Source organism: Galeopterus variegatus, unplaced genomic scaffold (assembly GCF_000696425.1).
Source record: "Galeopterus variegatus unplaced genomic scaffold, G_variegatus-3.0.2 Scaffold8659, whole genome shotgun sequence".
NCBI lineage: Eukaryota > Metazoa > Chordata > Mammalia > Dermoptera > Cynocephalidae > Galeopterus > Galeopterus variegatus.
Genome location: NW_007734770.1, coordinates 47,954 through 55,890, shown reverse-complemented (window position 1 = coordinate 55,890; position 7,937 = coordinate 47,954).

Below are 7,937 nucleotides of genomic sequence, written 5' to 3'. Positions count from 1 at the left end.
TTCTGCCATGGCAGAATTTATAAAATAGCTCATGACAGTTCTGACACTGAGTCCAGTGAAATTACCCACTTCACGTGTGAAGTCTCTTCACAACTGCCTCCACTTAGTCAGACCCATGAGCTACCCAAATGAGTGAAATTTCATTTTCAGTCATGTCATTTGTTTCCCAGAACTCCTAAGCAAGACTTCAAGCAATTCCCAGAAAGGCTTAACATGATTAAAGCTTCTAACAATCCTTGGAAAAGGTAAATATCAGTGAGCAAAAAAAAAAAGAAAAAGAAAAAGGAGGACATAGTATCTTTTTTAGACTATGTTGGCCTTTACAGGCCAAAAAATAAATAAATAAATAAAATAGAAAAGAAAACATATTCTCAGGTAGCTCAGAAAGAATTTACTTAGTCTTGGGAAGCTCACCAGAACATGTCAGGAAGGCTTAAAATGGAGTTGCCAAAGATAAAAACTATCAAACTCAACATCTGATGTAGATACTGTTTATGAAGATAAGATGATGTAAAAGCATATTGTATCTCTTCAAGCCTATGACTTTCTGATGCTGGTACTCTGATTTTACCCAAAAATGTCAAGGGAAGCTTTGCACACAACTAGATCACAACTGTTACCTGACTGACAGCAATTCTAAGACATCAGTTGTAAAATGCATCCTGCTTTCAGACATATTAAAATGTGCATCCTAAAACAGACGACAGGAGCTTTGGGCCTTGACAACAGAAGTGATATCCTACTTGAGAGTCTGGCTCCTGACCAAAAACCCTGTGTAATTTTTCTGGCCTGATTATAGGCAATTACAAAGGCTTTACATGACAGGCCTTACAGGGGAGACAGCTGCCCTCAACACTTAAGACTCAGTGCACTGCCAGCGCATTGCAGTTTCTGGAAGTCATTGCAGTCCCTGGCTGGCCATGCTCTTATACATATTGATTACATGTTGAAATGACAATATTTGGGATACAGAAGTCCCCCCCTTACCCACAGTTTCACTTTTCCCAGTTTCAGTTACCTGAGATCAACTGTGGTCTGAAAATATTAAAGGGTAGAAGGGAGGGGGCATACAGAGATCCGTTAACCAATAATGCAGAATTACGGCCAGATATAATAAGTTCTAGTATTCAATAGTAGTGCTATGCGTCTATAATTAACAATATTTTATTGTATATTTTCAAATTGCTAGAAGGGAGGATTTCGAATGCTCTCATCACAGAAATGATAAATGTTTGTGGTGATAGAGATGCCAATTAGCCTGATTTGATGATCACACAGGGTATACATGTATTGAAATATTACTCTGTACCCCATAAACATGTACAATTATTACATGTCAATAAAAAATAAAATTTAAAAAGTGGAAAATTCCAGAAATAAACAATTCATACATTTCTGAGTAGGATGATGAAATCTTATACTATCCCACTCTGTCCCATCCAGGACATGATTCATCCCTCTGTCCATTGTCGCCACACTGTCTATGCTACCTGCCCATTAGTCGCTTCATAGCCATCTCTATCATCAGATCGACCATTGTGGTATCCCAGTGCTTGTATTCAGGAAATCCTTATTTTACTTAATAATGACCCCAAAGCACAATAGGAGTTATGTTGGCGTATTGTTATAATTGTTCTAGATTATTATTGTTGTTATTAATCTTTTACTGTGCTTAAGTTATAAATTAAACTTTATCATATATATACATATGTACATATAGGAAAAAACATAGTGTATATAGTATTATCTGTGGTTTCAGGCATCCACGGGGGGTCTTTGAACATATCCCCCATGGATAAGGGGGGATTACTGTATTTCGATTACATACGTGGCTCACATATTTTTACTGGACTGCTCTGGAGCAACGATTTGCCCAAGAAAAGCTTAGACAACACACGGCCACCTAATTATAAGACATAAGAATTGGGGAAGCTCTACTGCCCTCAACTCATGATCTTTTTCTTTTGGTTCCCTTTTCTTTTCTCCTCCCTCTGACAATGTTGTGCACTGGACGTAAGAGCTAGAAAGATTGCTGACCCGGGGTTTAAATGATTCAAGGCAATCTCTCTCTTATTCATAGAGTGTCTTAATTACAAAAGAACGGTAATGACATGGCAAGTCTAATATATTAGGAGTATCTTAGTATTTCAAGGAAAAGGTGGCAAAGAAACAGTCTTCAGATTTCCCCATGGATAGTCTTAGAAGTAGTTTTCCAATAAATGAAGTCACTAAAAACAACTTAAATACTTTTTAAAAGTTTTTAAGTCCTAAATCCTGGAATACGAATGAAAGCCAAAGTAACTTTATTACTTTACTCTAAATTGTTGTTTTATGAACATCAGATATTAAAGAAAATTATAATGGATGGAGAAGAGCTTTCACCCACGCATTTTAAGCCATCACAGAATGGATTTATTATCTGTACTTCTATGGTCACTCTGCAACTCCTACAGCATATTCAGGCTGCAAAAAGTAGAGACTGGAAAGGTGTCTTATTTAAGATTCTTTTAGCACTTTACACAGATTCCTTGCTATTTGAAGTAGATCGAGAGGTCTTTGTCCTCAGTTTAGTACAGAAATCCATTGACCATCCTGGAGAACTTGTCATTTTATTCGTACTGGCGGAGAATGCCAGCTGATTCCCAGTTTCCAGAGCACACAGATAAGGATCCACTTCTCAAGTCCCCCCCACAGTTACACGTGACTACGTTCTCAACAGTGGAATATATGAGATACATATATGCCATCTCCTTGCCTGATCCATAAAAAACTTTCGTTAAGTCCACCTCCCTCCTTCCTTATTTCCTACTTTTTCCCTTTCTCTGTCTTAATGAAGAGAAGCATAAAAACCTTGGAAGCCATATATCAAAGACTGCAGAGCCACAGGATGTAAGGAGCCTGGATTCCTAAATAACTATTGGGGTGGCCACCCACCTATTAGATTAGGTGAGCAAAACATATACTTCTATATAGTTAAGCCACTGAAGAAGTTTTGGGTTTGTAAAAGCAATGTCACCCTAAAAATATAATCAGTTACCCGAAGGACTGTAATTTAGCCTAAGGATAAACCATTTTCACAATTCTTCATATCACCACTGAGTAGCACGATAGCACCCCATCCTTTGATTCCATCTTTTCTTCACCTGCTTTTACCACTCCCAGCTGTGTACTGTTTGCAAGAAGGTGACTGGGCAGACATGTAAACACATGAAGAAAGAAGAAATGCCAATCAGCATACAAAAAGGTTACTAATCACCAGAGAAATATAAATTAAAACCACAGTAAATGGCTAGAATTAAAAACAGTAGTAATACCAAGTGATGGTGAGAATGTGGAACAAACGGAACATTCTAATGCTGATGGCCAAATTAAATGGTACAACCATTTTGGAAATCTCTTTGGCTATATTTGTTTTGTTTTTGGCGGTTGGCCAGTACAGGGATCAAACCCTTGGTGTTATCAGCACCATGCTCTAGCCAATTGAGCTAACTAGCAGGTCTGGCTGTTTCTAGTGTACATAAACATATACCTACCCTATGATCCAGCAATTCTACTCCTACATATGTGCCCAAGAGAATTGTGTGTTGATCGTGACAAAAAAAACTTGAAAGAATATTCAGAGATATTTTATTCATAACAGTCAAAAACAATAAACAATCCAAGTGCCCAATAATGGGAGACTGGAAAAACAATTTGTAGTATATATATATTTTTTTTAATTAAGAATGTTCATGAGATACAAAGCTAATTGTCACCCCTTCTGCCCATGATGTGAGGGCCAGATTCACTCAAATGACAGAATACTACACAAAAAGGAACATGCTATTGACACACAAAATGGTATGAATGAATCTCACAGATACTATGTTGAACAAAAGAAGCCAGACCCAAAAAAGGGCATATTCTAGGATTCCATTTATATGAAGTCCAAGAACAGGCAAGTCTAATTTATGATGATAAAATTAAAATAGTGGTTGCCTCTGGGCAAATGAGTTGGCTGGAAAAGAGGCAAGAGGGAACAGTCTAGGGTGATGGAAATGTTCCATGTCTTGATTTGGGTGATGGTTTTAAGCAGTACACATAGGTAAAAATTTAAGTGATACACTTAAAAGATTTGTGCATTTTATTGTATATAAATTTTATTTCAAATAAAAAAATAAAGTTAACTTGGCCAAGATCACATAATTAATAATAGGATTCAAACTTTGGTCAATGAGTAATTTCACTAGAGTAGGGTTCGTTTTCCTAAAGAATTATATACACAGATGAGAAAACCACAAGTCTGTTACTACTTAGTTTAAACAAATGAATCACTCCCTGTACATATTTTATTCATAGTATTCATACTATGATAAACTACACTTATTTTGGCACTGATACATTTTAAATTCTATTCTAAATGACAGTATTTTCTTTGTGGCACTACAGTAACAGCAATTCTGCTTACAGAATTGAAATAAAATTATTGGGGCCGGCCCCGTGGCGCACTCGGGAGAGTGCGGCGCTTGGGTGCGCAGTGGCGCTCCCACCGCAGGTTCGGATCCTATATAGGGATGGCCGGTGCGCTCACCAAGCCAAGGGTTGCGATCCCCTTACCGGTCACAAAAAAGACAAAAAAATAAATAAATAAATAAATTATTGGAACCAAACTTTACACTTTCCCAGATGACAGTTAACCCGGTAAAATACCCCAGCGCAAGAAAAAACATGGTAAGATGAAATTGTCAGAATGTGCAACACAACATTTAACTGGCAAAAACATACTGGGGAGTATCCATAGCTGATTAGCATCTGTAGATTATCATGAATAAAGCTCCAGAGGCGGAACCCTGTAAGACTGATGGAACAATTGATGAGTTATACAGTAAGATGCCAAAATGGTCAATTAACAAGTATCACTCATGCTGTGAGTGATGTCCCAAGGGCAAACTGCCTTTATAATAGATTCAGCCTCTACAGTTGGAAATGTGATCACTGACTTGTTTCTTTCTCAACAATCGACTGTCTATTTTTAACACTGGTAAATCAGCTAATGCAATACCAGAATAAAGCCTGAGCATGAAAATACATGTGCACCAGTATTTAGCTATGATACTCTGTATTCTTACACAGGGCTGCCTCTTAGCTAACTGCATGGACTGTGCGACTTCATCAGATGGGAGATGTGAGGGAAAAAGTCCTGTTATTGTCGTTTACATATAAGCAAACCAAAACTTAAAGCAGATCACTGATATGTTACGGACCATACAAGTGGGCAAATAAAGCCAATGTTAAGTCTATACTCAAACTAGTTATTTACCATCAAGTGTCATGCTCACCTTGTTATACAGGAACTTCTCCCCCTTTACATAAAAGTTCTTAAATTATTTTAAACTCTTTTCATTTCTGTTGAGAATTTTTTAACCTCCCACATAGTAACCCCCTCCCAAAACTAAAACTAAAATCAAATTAAACTAGATACATACAAGATTTTGGGATATACTCACATGTTCAGAAAAGGAGGAAAACGTTTTTTTTTGTTCCTGAATGGTGAAAAATAAAAAATCCCACCGAAATATGAGACTCAAAATCCAGAAAACACTGATAAGAGACAAAAATCCTTCAAAGAATCTCCGACAAAAATAAATTCTAGATACCCTACTTTGATAATTTGATAATCATCCCTAAAATAAAGCAAAACAATTAATTACTCACTTAGGGACTAAGGACTTTACCTGAATCGCCAGCCTCCAAACTCAGGGATAAATCTCATTGGCTCTCTTTAATTTCCAGCGTTCAGCGTTAGTGTTCCTACACAATAACCCTGCTGTCCCCCATCCTCTCCTGACAGAATTCCTCATAGCACCACCTGTCTCTACAGCAGGGGTCTTAATCTGTGGCTCCCGGACTCTCTGGGTGGGTCTGTTAATAGGTTCCAGAGAGGTTGATAAATCCCCTGAAATTTTATATAAAACTTGGGTAATTTATGGGATCCAGAAAGATTAGGAACCGCGAATATAACGTGAGAGCACTAGAAAAACCCGCAGTGCCAGCCCAGCCCCGCCTCACGCCACAGTGCCTCTCACCTGGCTGCAGCCAGCCCCAGCTCCCGGCGGCAGGTATCTCTTCTCAGCTGCTCAGCCCGGTCCCTGGGTCTCACTGGGCCAACCTCCTGCTCCGCCCCCCGGAAGGCTCCTGCCGCCAGGTCGGAGGGAACGGAAGATTCGACCACCGGGTCAGGGGCGACCTTAGGAGCCGCCTCCCTGAGCTCCGGACGTGGGCGGAAGCAGTTTTCCAGGACCGGCAGCTGCATGATGGCTCTGGCCGCGCACAGCCGCCCGGATGACCAGGCTTGGGGATCTGCTAGCTGGATCCTCAAGGCCAGGGTCTCGGGACACACAGGGAGTCCATTCTGGACTAATTTTTACAGAAGAGGTACTTGGGCATGGAGCAGGGAAATCTAAAGCCAGTGAGCCTAAGTAGCTACTAGCAAGAAGAAGAGGTACCCAGTTTTAGTACATTTAAAAACCTATTAAGTCCTCACCAAACAAAATGAAAAGCTGCCTTCTTCCAAGTTAGACCAATAAAGAGATTACACAATCACCACCAAGCGTGAAGCTATGGGAAAAGCCAGAGGGGTAAACTTCTGACCAATGCTGTTGCCTTATGTAGAAATGTTATCAATGCTGAACAATGGAATCAGAAAAACTATTTCTACTTCACCCCAAGACCCCAGGGACCGTGGGTTAGGTAGGTTATCCACCCTGTATGAAATCAGGACCATGCTTCACCTTCCTTCCCAACATTACCATTATTCCCAAACCCGCACATGGCTGATGCTTACCATTCCATATTTTAAGCTTCTTCAGCTTAGACCAGAGTTTTTCGCTATTAAAATGCAAATGATTCAAGGAAGAAATTTAAGCCTTATCAGTCACATCTCAACCTGCGCCTTCTCTTGAGAGCAGACCTTGAACAGAATTAGAGAAGGGAATGGGCACTGGACTCTAAGGGCTGAGGGAAAAGGTACAAAAATGAGACAGACTGAATTTGACTAGCTAGCCTTCAGTTGTATTAAATATACATACAGCTTATAAAATGATAAGGCTTAAGATTTCTGACGCCAAGCAGCAAAAACAAAATGTTCAACGTAAAATATGATTTCTTAGGTTAAATTCCAGGAATTAAAAAAGTACTAGTAGGGCTGGCCAGTTAGCTCACTTGATTACAGGGTGGTGTTAACACTAGGTCAAGGGTTCAGATTCCTCCCTACTGGCCAGCAGCCAAAATAAATAAATAAATAAATAAATAAACCAGTGAAGCAGAAATTTCACTATTAAGCAACATGAGGGGGAATTTTTTTTAACTAAAAATTAAAAATAATTGCTAAAAAATAATAAAAGGTTTGATAGTTAATATTCTACCAGAACATAAGAACAAGCAAAAAGATGAAAAAACATGAAAGACAGGAGATATGAAGGATTAATTCAGCAGTTCTATAATCTAATAGAAGCTCCAAAAAGAACACAGAAAACTTAGGAAATACTATCAAAGAAATAATACAAAAACACTCCGAGGGCCGAAAAAAAAAAAAGATAATTTTCAAAGCACTCTAAGTACTACAAAGAATTAAAAGGTCTACTCATTATAAAATTGAAGAACATGAATATCTTGTGGGATCTTTGATGGAAATTAACTTTGAACATAGAAAAGTAATAATTTTAAGTTTGTCTCATCTCCCAGCAAGGAAAAAGACCCAAATATATATATGTTAATATGTTTTTTATATGTGTATATATATATATATATACACACATACACACACATATATCTATGGTCCAAATTTAAAGCAAATTAGTATGTGGAATGGTTTTGAACAATTTTCATTTGAAAATTAACTCACCTCTTTTTATCTCAGAAGTATGCTTTGTGAGATATTAAAAGCACCCTTTTGCTTC